Source organism: Oryctolagus cuniculus, chromosome 14 (genome assembly GCF_051225735.1).
Source record: "Oryctolagus cuniculus isolate XC-2025 breed Fujian yellow rabbit chromosome 14, ASM5122573v1, whole genome shotgun sequence".
Classification (NCBI taxonomy): Eukaryota; Metazoa; Chordata; class Mammalia; order Lagomorpha; family Leporidae; genus Oryctolagus; species Oryctolagus cuniculus.
Genome location: NC_142880.1, coordinates 16,113,534 through 16,129,504, shown reverse-complemented (window position 1 = coordinate 16,129,504; position 15,971 = coordinate 16,113,534). Strand labels below are relative to the sequence as shown.

General features: G+C 39.5%; 1 long non-coding RNA gene across 25 annotated transcripts in view; it reads left to right on the top strand.

The window, feature by feature from the left end:
• LOC149122245 (uncharacterized) overlaps window positions 1–15,971 on the top strand; it is a 129,109-nt gene that overhangs the window by 105,469 nt on the left and 7,669 nt on the right. The window lies entirely within an intron of this gene.

Here is a 15,971-nt window from a genome sequence, read left to right as displayed (position 1 = left end):
GAGGTACCTTTCTCTGAAGGGAGGAGATAACTTCCACATTGTTTATGGCCCTGCCTATATATTGATGGAGTTTGTGGACTCAAAAGGTTTCCATAGCCTTGCCAGCTCATGACGAGAGCCTCGGGTGATCACTGGTGTTACGAATAAGAGTGTCAATTTTTAAATCAACAACAGGAGTCACTGTGCACTTGCTCCCCATGTAGGACCTCTGTCCTTAATGAGTTGTACTATGAGAATTAATGGTAAAACTTGTCCTCAAACAGTGCTTTGTACTTTGTGTTTCTGTGTGGGTGCAAACTGTTGAAATCTTTACTTAGTATAGAGTTGGTCTTCTGTATATAAAGTTAATTAAAAATGAATCTTAATGAAGAATGGGATGGGAGAGGGAGTAGGAAGTGGGATGAGAGTGGGCGTGGGAAGGCAGGTATGGGGGGAAGAACCACTATATTCTAAAAGCTGTACCTATGAAATTTATATTTATTAAATAAAAGTTTTCTAAAAAATAAAATCAGTAATTTGAACTTCTGGAGTGTGCTACTATTATGTTGACTACTGTTAACAGACTAGAAACTGCTCTTCAGAGAGTACAGTTGAACTGCACGCCCAGGGTCATTTGGTGAGCGCTGGAGAGCGGCATATATACACAGTAGACAGTCATGTGTCTGGTGAGGCTGTTTGCCATGTGTCATGTATTTTAACTTGAACAAGCACCAGCGTCAACTTAATTTTTTTTTTAAAAAGGTTGTATCAGGCTTAGGATTTTATCAAACATACTTTAGTGAATGAGTTTTGATTTTTTTTAGAAGTGGAAAATGAGGATAGAAGTAAAATATTTTGACTGTAATTTAAAGACATATTATGGAGAGCTAAGAAGACAAGCAGATAAAATCCCAAAGCATTCAGAATTGATGATGTGGGAGGTGAGAGGGTGTGGCTTCATGATTCTTTGTATCAGTCTGCTGCCTTCATTATGAGTTCTTGACAATGCTGCTGCTGTTGGGGTTGTCCTTGGCGTATGAAAGATCTGCTCTTAGATTTTTCTCAGTACAGTACTTTTCTTCAAGTCTACTGTACCACAGGAAAACCAATGTTTTGAGGGCAAATGTGCAAGAAACAACATATGACAGAAGATGCAAATGAGGAGGAGGAAAAGAGGGTGAGATTGGGTAGGTATTGAAAGAGGCAACATGAGGGCAAGCTTGATGAGAAGGGACACTGGGTGGGATGAAAAAAGATGGATTTTTTCTGTTCTGCTTCTGCCATCTGAGACTTGACCTTCTCTCATTTGCAACCATCCCTCTTACCATCCTCCAGCTAGTAAAAACTTCACTCTAATTCTGGTGCTAATTCAATTTCTCCAACCTTTTACCTCTTATATTCCCTGGAATTCTAGTCTCCCATGGTCGCCACAGCCATCACTGGTCATCTTCCTTCTCATTCCACTCTCAGTAGAGTTTCCACAAAGCTTCCCTGGAATAATCCAGTCTTCCCATTTAGTTAAGTGGATGTTAATTTGGTGTCACCTTTTAGCAGGCTGTGTCATATGTGCTGGTTGGATCATGTCCTTATGGGCCTTACAACAGAGGAGTAAATGCAGGTTTGGTTTGCAGTAGAAGAGACCATTCAGCAGTTAGAGAATAAAAAATATATGTTACTTTCTTTGTGGAAATTATATTTAAGCAGAAGGAAGTGAGGGACTAAGATACAAGTTTCAGGGCAGGATGTACCCTGTGGTGGGATCATTCAGGTGCTTAGTCTCAGGTTGGCTGTGTTCAGGCATCCGCGGGAAGCAGCATGGATGGAGGGGAAAATGGTGAGAAATGAAGTGAAGAGTAGGCATAGACAGATCATGAAAAGGCTGATGTGCCACAGAAAAGTGCTTGGACTTTTCTGTTAAGGGTTGAGAGCTGGGAAGCAATGTGATCTCACTTCATTCTGGAAATCTTTTCTCAGATGAAAGCAAAGTGGTAGGATATTAGGAAGGTCCTAGGAGAATTCTGAGGCACTTACACAGTTGGATTTATTAATATAAATGCTGCAGTAGGACAGGGAGGCAGTTGCTTAGGGACAGTTTGACTGGATGACAGTATTTCTTTGTTAATGCTTTCTCCAGTGTAAGCCAATGGATTCTGGTGTTATTGTATTTATTTAAATATCTGCAGAGTGAGTTAATTTTACTCACTTTGTTCATTGTTGCACATTGTCTAGACTTGTATAAAAATAATTCATTTCTGGTAAATGAGTTTTGGAAACTTAGTATATATGTTTGATAACTCAGTTTGTCCAGTAAAATTATTCCAGAGATCATCTGAGAAGCCTAGTTCTGTAGACCACTGAGAAGCAGTTATTCAAAGTATCATGCTCTGGTGGCCTGTGTACAGGACATGTTACAAAATCCAATATTTATTTGGCCTTACTCATCCAAAAAAAGTCCCCTCATTCTCTTGATAATTTCCTTGCTTTGAGGCTTTCACATCACATTGTAGAAGTACTTCCCAGTGTACACAGTCAGATGTTCAAGAATTTTTTTTGAGATTATTTATTTGAAAGAGATACAGAGAGAGAGGGAGAGACACACAAAGATATTCCATGCTCTGGTTGACTCCTCAGAATGCCACAATGACTGGAGCTGAACAAAGCTGAAGACAGGAGCCAGGAGCTTTTTCCAGGTCTTCTAGGTGGGTAGCAGGGGCCCAAGCAGTTGGGCCATCTTCTGCTGCTTTCCCCTACTCATTAGCAGGGATCTGGATTGGAAATGCAGCAGCCAACATGAAGCAGCACCTATACAGGATGCTGGCATTGCAGAAGGTGGCTTTACCCACTATGCCACAATGCTGGCACCTCTTTTTCCTTATGTTTTTGTATCTTATTTTGAACCCCTATTCCTTTCCAGGGTGAGAAATTTTAATGTCAGTTTGAAGTCTCACTTTTTCCTGTTGCTCTGCTAATTCTTATACTGGCAGTGGGTCCTGCTAGTCATCTTCAGCTTTCTAATGTGGGAGCATCTGTCGAAATGTTCATTCTTCATATAGTTAGTTGACCATTACAGGTTGCGGCTGACTCATCCCTCGTTCCCATCCACCAGGTTTTATTTGGTAAAACAACTCTGCAACTTCCACACTACTGGTGCATTGCAGTCTTTCTGTGGGTCCCAAACTACATGGAAATGTGGAGAATTCAAGACTGCCTTGGGCTGGGAAGTTTGGGAGACTGTGGGAAACTCTAGGAGGATGAGACCTGGTGTGCCCCACACAGTGTCTCCAGTCCTGCAGGATCGTCCTGCCTTCCTGAGTCATTACCTAGGAAACAGGATGCAGATTGCCTCGCTTCTCTTGCAAAAACGTCTCTATCCCTTGTTCCCTTGACTCTTTCCCCTATTTTAGGGTGTCTTTCATCATCAGCAGGGTGAGAAAGGCTTTTTTAAAAAAATTGAATTTGACTCACAAAGCTACTTTTGGGTCAGTTTGCACAGTATTGTAAAACTTGGGAGAACTGACACAAAAGTCTGACTTTCCAGATACCTGCTAGGGGGAAAACTAGCTGACAACCATGGGAGCACATTTCCATGTGGTGTAAATCAGCTGGAGCTGCCTGGTGGCTCCTCACAGTGTTGTTTTGCTTTGTGTTGTTCACCTACAGGACTCTGGTAAGCATATGTTTTGAGTCTTCCTCATTACTTTTAAGGGCCCAGGCTTTTGAAACTTTTAGGTGAGGAAGGAGATTTCTTATTTCTGCTTTCTGCCACCATTTCTTTTCTGAGGTTGGGTGTACCTATCTACTGCTGAATCGATCTAGAATCAGAAAAATCAGGAAAAAAAATGATTAGTACTTAAATAATGTTAAACCAATGCAAGATACTATCAGGATTTTATCTTACTAATTTAAAACTGTTTTGTCAAATTTATTTCTAAAATCTGTTTTATTGAGCTATACATGAAATAAAATTCATGCTTTTTAAATGTACAATTAAACTATTTTCCAGAGTTATTGTGTCATTTTATGTTTCCATCAGCAATATATGAAAGAAAGTTGAATTGCTCCAGCATGTTGTTATCATTTGGTAGTGTTAATATTTTAATTTTAATCACTCTAGTGGATACATTGCATTTAAATTTCATTGTGGATTTAATTTGCATTTTTAATGATGAATGATAGTAAACATTTTATATGCTAATATTTCATTTGTATATCTTTTTTGAAGAAGTATCTATTTAAAGCTTTTGTCTATTTTTAAAATTTGATTTTTCTTAGTTTTGAGTTGCAGTTGCATTTATGTGTTATGGATGTAAGTTCTTTATTTGATATCTCATTTTCTCTCACTTTGGCTTGCCTTTTCATTTTCTTAATGTTTTTTCAAAACCAAAACTAGGCTAATCCTCTGCCTTGTGGCACTGGCACACCGGGTTCTAGTCCCGGTCGGGGCGCCGGATTCTGTCCCGGTTGCCCCTCTTCCAGGCCAGCTCTCTGCTGTGGCCCGGGAGTACAGTGGAGGATGGCCCAATTGCTTGGGCCTTGCACCCCATGGGAGACCAGGATAAGTACCTGGCTCCTGCCATCGGATCAGCGTGGTGCGCCGGCCGCAGTGCGCCGGCCACGGCGGCCATTAGAGGGTGAACCAACGGCAAAGGAAGACCTTTCTCTCTGTCTCTCTCTCTCACTGTCCACTCTGCCTGTCAAAAAATAATAATAATTAAAAAAAAAAACCAAAAGTTTTTGCTTTGATGAAAGCCATTTTGATGGCTTTTTGTTTTTATTGGTCATGTCTTTTGTTTCCTATCACTAGAATTTAACTCAGTGTTACAAAGGTTTTCTCATGTTTTCTTCTAGCAGTTTTTTTTTTTTTTTTTTTTTTTTTTTTTTTTTTTAATTTGACAGGTAGAGTTAGTGAGAGAGAGAGACAAAGAGAAAGGTCTTCTTTCCGTTGGTTCACTCCCCAAGTGGCCACTATGGCTGGCGCGTTGTACCGATCCGAAGCCAGGAGCCAGGTGCTTCCTCCTGGTCTCCCACGAGGGTGCAGGTGCCCAAGCACTTGGGCCATTCCCCACTGCCTTACCGGGCCACAGCAGAGAGCTGGACTGGAAGAGGAGCAGCCGGGACTAAAATCTGGCGCCCATGTGGAATGTTGGCGCCACAGGCGGAGGATTAGCCAAGTGAGCCACGGCGCCGGCCCCTTCTGGAAGTTTTATAGATTTTGTTCTTACATGAAATCTGTAATCCATTTTCAGTTAATTTTTAAAAATATTTAATTTTTATTTATTTGAAAATTCAAATTACAGAGAAAAATGGAGAGACAGAGAGCGATTTTCTATCTGTTGATTCACTCCCCAAATAGCTGTAACAACTGGGGCTGGGCCAGACTGAAGCCAGGAGCCAGGAGCTTCATCCAGGTCTCCCATGTGGGTACAGGGGCTCAAGGACTTAGGCCATTTGCTGCTTTCCCAAGCATGTTAGCCCAGAGGTGGATCAGAAGTGGAGCAGCTGGAGCTTAAACCAGCACCCCAAATGGGATACTGACATTGCAGGCAGAAGCTTAACTTTCTATGCTACAACTCCAGCCCGGAGTTAATTTTTATATGAAGTGTGAGGTAAAGGTAGAGTTTCAGCTTTTTTTTACAGGTGGATACCTAGTTATTCTAGCTTTCTTTGTTAAAGAGACAACTCTTCCTGATACTGTGTTATGTTGATGAATTTCTTGGAAATCAGCTGATCATGGTTGTGTTCTCAATTTTCTTTACTACTAATCTGAGTCTTACTGTGTGTGTGTGTTTCAATTTCATTTAAGTTATTCAAGTTTCATGTATTTCCTATGTACAGATTTAGGAACATAGTGATACTTCCCACCCTACCCTCCCTCCTGCCCACACTTCAACACTTCTTCCTCTTCCCTCTCCCATTCCCACTCTCAGCTTTTACAAAGGTCTGTTTTGAGTTTACTTAATGACCTTAAAGTTAACCCTACATTCAGTAAAAGAGTCAACAAATAGTAGGAAGAAAAAACAAACACTGTTTCTCAACAGAAGAGGCAAGGGCTATAAATAATTATAGAATCTCAGAATGTCCATTTCACTCCAATACATTACATTTTAGATACTCTCTTAGTTATCAAATATCAGGGAAAACATGTTATTTGTCTTTTGGGGACTGGCTTATTTCACTAAGTATAATGGTTTCCAGTTGCATCCATTTTGTGCAAAAGACAGAATTTCATTTTTTTAATAGCTGAATAGTACTCCATAGTGTATATATACCATAATTTATTTATCCAGTCAATAGTTGATGGACATCTCAGTTGATTCCATCCATATCTTAGCTATTGTGAATCATGCTACAGTGAACTCGGGGGTACAGATAACTCTTTCATGCGCTGATTTCTTTTGTTTTGGGTAAATTCCCAGCAGTGAGATGGCTGGACCATGTGGTCAGTCTATATTCAGATTCTTGTGGTATCTCCATACTATCTTCCACAGTGGCTGCACCAGTTTACATTCCCACCAACAGTGGATTAGGATACCTCTCCCCTACATCCTCCCCAACATTTGTTGTTTGTTGATTTCTGGATGAGAGCCATTCTAACCGCAGTGCAAAAGAAACACTCAGCAAAATAGCAGCAACTGACAGAATGGGAGAAAATATTTACAGACCACACAACTGATAAAGGGTTAATACCCAGAATCTATAAAGAGCTCAAGAAATTCAACAATAGCAAAACAAACCACCCAATTAAGAAATGGGCAAAGGACTTGAGCAGGTTGTTTTTTTTTTTTTTTGTTTTGTTTTGTTTTGTTTTTTTTTTTTACAGGTAGAGTTAGTGAGAGAATGGTCTTCCTTTTTCCGTTGGTTCATCCCCCAAGTGGCTGCTATGGCTGGCGCGTTGCACCGATCCAAAGTCAGGAGCCAGGTGCTTCTTCCTGGTCTCCCATGCGGGTGCAGGGCCCAAGGACCTGGGCCATCCTCCACTGCACTCCTGGGCCACAGCAGAGAGCTGGACTGGAAGAGGAGCAACCGGGACAGAACTGGTGCCCAAACTGGGACTAGAACCCTGAGTGCCGTCGCCGCAGGCGGAGGATTAGCCTAGCAAGCCGAGGTGCCGGCCAAGCAGGTATTTTTTTAAGATAGGAAATTCAAATGAGCAACAGACACTTGAAAAAAATGCTCAGGATCACTAATCTGGGCCTTACTATACTCTCTTGAGCTATACTCTATAGCTTTAGAATAAGTCTTGAAATGAATAGCGAAAGTTCTCTTTAAAAAAATTTCTTTTGCATTTTAAAAAGCTTAAATTGTTTTAGCTATACCACGGATTTTGTATTTCCATATACATTTTAGAATTAAAGTGCCAATTTCTACAAAAAGACTTACAAGGATTTTGATTGAAACTCTCTCAGTTATATAGCTTAAGTTGGGGAGAACTGACATTTTAAACAGTATTGGATCATCTGATCGATGAATGTAACTTATTTACTCTTGTTTTTAGGTCTTCTCTAAGTCTAATCAGCAGTTTTGTAGTTAGTATTGTACAGGTCTTGTACACATTTTGTTGGATTTATTCTCAAGTGTTTCTAGTTTTTGTTAATGTTGTAAATAGCATTATTTTTTGAATTTCAGTTTCCAAGTGTTTGTTGTTAGAACCTAGAAATACCATTGATTTTTGCATATTGAACTTGAATCGTGTAATTTTCTTAAACTCATTTATTCTAGTAGGTCATGTGTTTTGAATTATTTTGTTTTCTGATAGATTCCCTACATAGTGACAATAATAAATAACCATGTCAGCTAGCATTTAGATGTTTTGGTATTTCTTTCCAATTTGTATGTCTGTATCCCTAGGACCTCCACTACAGTATTGACTGGAAGGGTATAGAACATGAGTCCTTGCCTTATTCCTACTTTTAGGGGAAAGCATTTAGTCTTCTTCTCATATGTTAGACATTAGTGGGGTCTTTTGCAGATGTCTTTTATCAGTTTGAGGAAGTTCCTTTTGATCCTTAGTTCGTTGAGACTTTAAAATTATGAATGGGTGTTAAATTTTGTCAAATACTTTTTCTGCATATTTTAAGTGAATATATGTGTATGTATGTATATATATGTATATATATATTTTACAGCTTGAGGTATACACATATATGAATATATTGTTAATATAGTAAGATGTATTGATTGTTTTTTCCAGAAGTTAAACCTTGCATTTCTGGAAAAATGTTTTTTTCTGCGTCTTAAAGATAATTGTGTGTGTGTTCTATTAACATAGTGAATTACATTAAATGATATTTGAAGGTTAAAATAGCCTCCGTTTGTGAGGTAAATTCCACTTGATTATGATGTATTATCCTGTTCATATACTGTGAGATTCAGTTTACTAAAATTGAATTAAGGAGGTTTTTTTAGTATCTTTTTTTAACTTTTATTTAATGAATATAAATTTCCAAAGTACAGCTTATGGATTACAATGGCTTTCTCCCCCCCCATAGCTTCCTTCCCACCTGCAACCCTCCTCTTTCCCGCTCCCTCTCCCCTTCCATTCACATCAAGATTCATTTTCAATTATCTTTATATACAGAAGATCAATTTAGTATATATTAAGTAAAGATTTCAACAGTTTGCTCCCACACAGAAGCACAAAGTGAAAAATACTGTTTCAGCACTAGTTATAGCATTAATTCACATTGAATAACACATTAAGGACAGAGATCCTACATGGGGAGTAAGTGCACAGTGACTCCTGTTGTTGACTTAACAATTGACACTCTTGTTTATGGCATCAGTAATCACCCTAGGCTCTTGTCATGAGTTGCCAAGGCTATGGAAGCTTTTTGAGTTCACCGACTCTGATCATATTTAGACAAGGCCATAGTCAAAGTGGAAGTTCTCTCCTCCCTTCAGAGAAAGGTACCTCCTTCTTTGATGACCTGTTCTTTCCACTGGGATCTCACTCACAGAGATCTTTCATTTAGTTGTTGTTGTTGGTTTTTTTTTTTTTTTTTTTTTTTTTTTTTTGCCAGAGTGTCTTGGCTTTCCATGCCTGAAATACTCTCATGGGCTTTTCAGCTGGATCCGAATGCCTTTAGGGCTGATTCTGAGGCCAGAGTGCTGTTTAGGACATCCACCATTCTATGAGTCTGCTGTGTATCTCACTTCCCATGTTGGATCATTCTCTCCCTTTTTTATTCTATCAGCTAGTATTTGCATGCACTAGTCTTGTTTATGTGATCCCTTTGACTCTTAGTCCTATCATTATGATCAACTGTGAACAGAAATTGAAACCTTGGACTAGTGAGATGGCATTGGTACATGCCCCCTTGATGGGATTGAATTGGAATCCCCTGGTATGCTTCTAACTCTACCGTTTGGGGCAAGTCAGCTTGAGCATGTCCCAAATTGTACATCTCTTCCATCTCTTATTCCCACTCTTATATTTACAGGGATCACTTTTCAGTTAAGTTTCAACACCTAAGAATAACTGTATTAATTACAGAATTCAATCAATAGTATTAAGTATAACAAACAAAAAAATACTAAGAGGGATAATGTATTAAATTGTTCATCAACAGTAAGGGCAAGGGCTGATCAAGTCACTGTTTCTCATAGCGTTCATTTCAACAGGTTTCCTTTTTGGTGCTCGGTTAGTTATGATATTTGTCCCTTTGGGACTGGCTTATTTCACTCAGTATAATGCTTTCCAGATTCCTCCATTTTGTTGCAAATGACCAGATTTCATTGTTTTTTTTTACTGCTGTATAGTATTCTATAGAGTTTTTGTATCTTTTATTTATGTTGTTTTGTGGTTTTCTTGTAGTTTCTTGTCTTACTTTATATAATGAGTTTGAAAGTATTTCCTTTGTTTTAATTTTCTGGGAGAGAGAGTTTGTATAGAGGTAATAGTATTTGTATTGTAAATATTTGGAGAAACTCATTAGTGAAGCCATTTGTGCTCAGAAACAGTTTTAAATGATAAAGAGTGGGCCAGCATGGTGGGGCAGGGTATTAAGTCCCGAACTGCTACGCCAGCATCCCATGTGGGATTGCTCTGCTTTCAATTCAACTTCCTGCTAGTGTGCCTAAGAAATCAGAAGAGGATGGCTCAAATACTTGGGCCCCTGCCATCAATGTGGGAGACCTGGATAGAGTTCCAGGCTTCTGGCTTCAGCCTGACCTGGTCTAACCATTTTGGCCATTTGGGGAATAAACCAATGGAGAGAATATTTCTTTTTTCTCTGTCTCTCACTCTCTCTGTCACTCTGCCTTTCAAATAAATAAAATAAACCTTAAAAAAAGATATAAGGCTATTTAGCTTTGGTAATTTGTGTCTTTCAAAGAATTTGTCCATTTCATCTAGTTTGTCAACCTTAATGGCAAAAATAATTCATAATTTTCTCTCATTTACTATTTTAATGTCTGTAATGTCTATATTGAAATACCATGTTGCACTTATATCATTGGTAATTTGTATCCTCTCTTTTTCCTAGACCAGTCTAGCCAGTTTATCAATTTCATAAATCTTTTTTAAAAACCCCAGCTTTTTATTTCATTGATTTTTCTTGGTTGTCAGCCTTTTATTATTTCTTTCCTTCTGCCATTTTTACATTTATTTTGCTTTTTTTTAAACTTTTATTTAATAAATATAAATTTCCAACGTACAGCTTTTGGATTACAGTGGCTTTTTCCCCCCATAACTTCCCTTCCACCCGCAATCCTCCCATCTCCCGCTCCCTCTCCCATCCCATTCACATCAAGATTCATTTTCAATTATCTTTATATGCAGAAGATCAATTTAGTATATATATATTTTTTTATTTTTATTTATTTATTTTTTTAATCTTTTATTTAATGAATATAAATTTCCAAAGTACGACTCATGTGTTACAATGGCTTCCCCCCCCATACCGTCCCTCCCACCCACAACCCTCCCCTTTCCCACTCCCTCTCCCCTTCCATTCACATCAAGATTCATTTTTGATTATCTTAATATACAGAAGATCAGCTTAGTATACCTTAAGTAAGTATTTCAACAGTTTGCTCCCACACAGAAACATAAAGTGAAAAATAATAGATGATTTTTTTTAAATGATGATGAAATCAGATCAGACCTATTGTCATGTTTAATCCCAGTGAGAGTCAAGTTGGGAATTGATAATTTCTTTCTTTTTTTTTTTTTTTTTTTTTTTTTTTTTTACAGAAGATCAGTTTAGTGTACATTAAGCAAAGATTTCAGTCGTTTGCACCCCCATAGAAACACAAAGTGAAATATACTGTTTGAGTACTCGTTATAGCATTAAGCCTCAGTGTACAGCACGTTAAGGACAGAGATCCTACATGAGGAGTAAGTGCACAGTGACTCCTGTTGTTGACTTTACCAATTGACACTCCTGTTTATGGCATCAGTAATCTCCCTATGCACCAGTTATGAGTTTCCAAGGCTATGGAAGCCCCTTGAGTTCTCCAACTCTTATCTTGTTTAGACACGGTCATAGTCAAAGTGGAGGTTCTCTCCTCCCTTCAGAGAAAGGCACCTCCCTCTTTGAAGACCTGTTCTTTCCACTGGGATCTCACTCACAGAGATCTTTTTGCCAGAGTGTCTTGGCTTTCCATGCCTGAAATACTCTCATGGGCTTTTCAGCCAGATCCGAGTGCCTTTAGGGCTGATTCTGAGGCCAGAGTGCTATTTAGGACATCCGCCATTCTATGAGTCTGCTGAGTATCTCACTTCCCATGTTGGATCACTCTCCCCTTTATTTATTCTATCGGTTGGTGTTAGCAGATACTAGACTTGTTTATGTGCTCCCTTTGACTCTTAGTCCTTTCATTATGATCAATTGTGAACTGAAATTGATCACTTGGAGTAGTGAGATGGCATTGGCACATGCCACCTTGATGGGATTGAATTGGAATCCCCTGGTATGTTTCCAACTCTACCAATTGGGGCAAGTCAGCCCGAGCATGCCCCAAATTATACATCTCTTCCCTCTCTTATTCCCACTCTTATGTTTAACAGGGATCACATTTCAGTTAATTTTCAACACTTAAGAATAACTGTGTATTAATTACAGAATTAAACCAGTCATATTAAGTAGAACAGACAAAAAAAAAATACTATGAGGGATAATGTATTAAGTTGTCCATTAGCAGTCAGGGCTATGCTGATCAAGTCACCATTTCTCATAGTGTCCATTTCACTTCAGGAGGTTTCCTTTTTGGTGTTCAGTCAGTTGTCACCGATCAGGGAGAACATATGGTATTTGTCCCTTTGGGACTGGCTTACTTCACTCAGCATGATGTGTTCCAGATTCCTCCATTTTGTTGCAAATGACTGGATTTCGTTGTTTCTTACTGCGGTATAGTACTCTAAAGAATACATATCCCATAATTTCTTTATCCAGTCTACCGTTGATGGGCATTTAGGTTGGTTCCAGGTCTTGGCTATTGTGAATTGTGCTGCAATAAACATTAGGGTGCAGACCGCTTTTTTGTTTATCAATTTAAACTCCTTTGGGTAAATTCCAAGGAGTGGGATGGCTGGGTCGAACGGTAGGGTTATATTCAGGTTTCTGAGGAATCTCCAGACTGATTTCCATAGTGGCTTGACCAGTTTGCATTCCCACCAACAGTGGGTTAGTGTCCCTTTTTCCCCACATCCTCGCCAGCATCTGTTGTTGGTAGATTTCTTTTTTTTTTTTTTTTTTTTTTTTGACAGGCAGAGTGGACAGTGAGAGAGAGAGACAGAGAGAGAAAGGTCTTCCTTTGCCGTTGGTTCACCCTCCAATGGCCGCCGCTGCAGCCGGCGCACCGCGCTGATCCGATGGCAGGAGCCAGGATCCAGGTGCTTTTCCTGGTCTCCCATGGGGTGCAGGGCCCAAGCACCTGGGCCATCCTCCACTGCACTCCCTGGCCACAGCAGAGAGCTGGCCTGGAAGAGGGGCAACCGGGACAGAATCCGGCGCCCCAACCGGGACTAGAACCCGGTGTGCCGGCGCCGCAAGGTGGAGGATTAGCCTATTGAGCCACGGCGCCGGCTGGGTAGATTTCTGTATGTGAGCCATTCTAACCGGGGTGAGGTGAACAATTTAGTATATATTAAGTAAAGATTTCAACAGTTTGCACCCACACAGAAACACAAAGTGTAAAATACTGTTTGAGTACCAGTTATACTGTTAATTCACATTGAATAACACATTAAGGACAGAGATCCTACATGGGGAGTAAGTGCACAGTGACTCCTGTTGTTGACTTAACAATTGACACTCTTGTTTATGGCATCAGTAATCACCCTAGGCTCTTGTCATGAGTTGCCAAGGCTATGGAAGCCTTTTGAGTTTGCCAACTCTGATCATATTTAGACAAGGCCATAGTCAAAGTGGAAGTTCTCTCCTCCCTTCAGAGAAAGGTACCTCCTTCTTTGATGGCCTGTTCTTTCCACTGGGATCTCACTCACAGAGATCTTTCATTTTCATTTAGGTTTTTTTTTTTTTTTTTTTTTTTTTTTTTTTTTTTTTTTTGCCAGAGTGTCTTGGCTTTCCATGCCTAAAATACTCTCATGGGCTCTTCAGGCATATCTGAATGCCTTAAGAACTGATTCTGAGGCCAGAGTGCTGTTTAGGACATCTGCCATTCTATGAGTCTGCTGTGTATCTCACTTCCCATGTTGGATCATTCTCTCCCTTTTTTATTCTATCAGTTAATATTAGCAGACACTAGTCCTGTTTATGTGATCCCTTTGACTCTTAGTCCTATCATTATGATCAATTGTGAATTGAAATTGATCACTTTGACTAGTGACATCAAGGTGGAAACTTGGATTATTGAGTAATTTTATCTAAGTACTTAAAGCTATGAATTTTCCTGTAAATACTGCTTTAGCTACATCCCATCAATATTGATAAGATGTATTTTCAGTCAGTTAAAAATATTTTATAACTTCTCTTGTGATTTTTTGGTCCATAGCTTGTATAGAAGTGTGTTTTTTTAATTTCCAAACATTCGAGGTGTTCTAAGTATTTTATTGTCATTAATTTTTCATTCTGTTGTGAGGTCGCTAATGTCTACTCGTCCTAATAACCTCTCAGAACTATCCACTGTTATTCCTCATTGGAACACTAATCTCCCAGAAATATAGACATGGTATTTTTTCTTGTATTCCTTTTGGGGGGTGAACAGAGATAAGGTAAAGGATCTTTGAAAAGTTGTTTCCATTAGGTGACCCTCCAGCTATTTGATCTCAGTGTATAACTTTAATAGGTATTTCCTTGTTTATGCAAAACATGAATCAGTGATGTTGGCAGGGCTCCAGAAATAGAATTTCTTAACTTGTGTTGACATGGCTGAATTAGAAAAATAGAGCAGAAATCACAATAATTCTGTAAAAACACTCCTTTTATAAAGTATGAGGTTTGTAGTAATTTTTTGTAAAGTAGTGATGTTATGGGGATCACAACCCCTGTGTAGGCTCAGAGAGATCCCCAGCTAGACTTAGTCCATGTTCTTTTATTTATTTATTTTTTTTGACAGGCAGAGTGGACAGTGAGAGAGAGAGACAGAGAGAAAGGTCTTCCTTTTTCCGTTGGTTCACCCCCCAGTGGCCACTGCGGCTGGCGTGCTGTAGCCGGCACACCGCGCTGATCTGAAGCCAGGAGCCAGGTGTTTCTCCTGGTCTCCCTTGCGGGTGAAGGGCCCAAGGACTTGGGCCATCCTCCACTGCACTCCCGGGCCACAGCAGGGAGCTGGACTGGAAGAGGAGCAACCGGGACAGAATCTGGCACCCCGACCAGAACTAGAACCCCATGTGCCAGCGCCGCAGGTGGAGGATTAACCTATTGAACTGTGGCGCTGGCCTAATCCATGTTCTTGACTTGCTGGATTATAACCAGGATACACAGATAGAGGCGAGCAGGAAAGCAGAAAAGCAGGATACGTTTAGAGGCAAAAGGATAGGACATACCCAGACGTGAGTGCAGGCAACCTCATGAGGGAGAATTGCCCCCATGCAGGCTTGTGGTCATCCTTTTATAGCATAAGGGCTGGTACTAGGGGCAGGACCTGGTTGTTTATTCAAAGGAGGCAGGGTTTCGGGTGATCTCTAGGAAGGTGTCCTGGCATCTGGTGCCTGAGGGAAAGTGAGGCTTAGCTACATGATGTGTGTGCTGAGCAATGGAAGGGGTTGGGATTTGGGTGGTGTGCGCGGTTTGGGTGTTGACAGTTCTCAGTTCCTGCTGCTCACTAGCTACCTGCCTGCCCATATCAGTTAGATTTGTAGTAAATTGTCATAGTTACTTAGTTTCTCTAATCTTAGAGTCATACTGTTAGTCTAAGATACTCAAACATGAAGAAATACTAGATTTAGCAAAGATGTTAGAAGGTCAACATTAGGAGCATATAGTTAATGAATGGATTGGTATTGCTATTTTAGAAAATCATAATGCGTTTTTCTACTGGGAGTTTGGAGTAAAGACAGAGTAAAGTAATATGATCTGCATTGTAGCAGTATCTAGGCCTTTTACATTGTAAGAAATGTTCAGACTGTTAGTTGAGAATGTGTTGATAAATATAAACTCTCTTCATATTAATGAGAGTTTTCAGTATGTTCTACTTTATGATGCCTCTAAGAAAGGGGTATAATATAACTTCTAACCCATTATTTACCAGATACCCTGGATAAATTTTGCCATTTGTCACATGTATACTAATTCAAATATTTATATTTGAAGCTTCAGAAAGTACTGATTCAAACACTGAATCCCAGTTTTTTAGTGTGTAGATTGCTCCCCTAGGTGTTTTGTATAACATTTTTTAGAAAATCTTAATTATTTTACCCATCTACATAGCATCAATAAAGCAATCTTTGTAGAGTATTACTTGTATATGTCAGGGTCCTAACATGATGGACACTTTGATTCTCAGATGCCTACCTGCTGTGACTGGGCTACAGAGTTTCCAAGCATTTAATCAAATTTTATTCTGGGTGTGTCTGGCAGGATATGTCA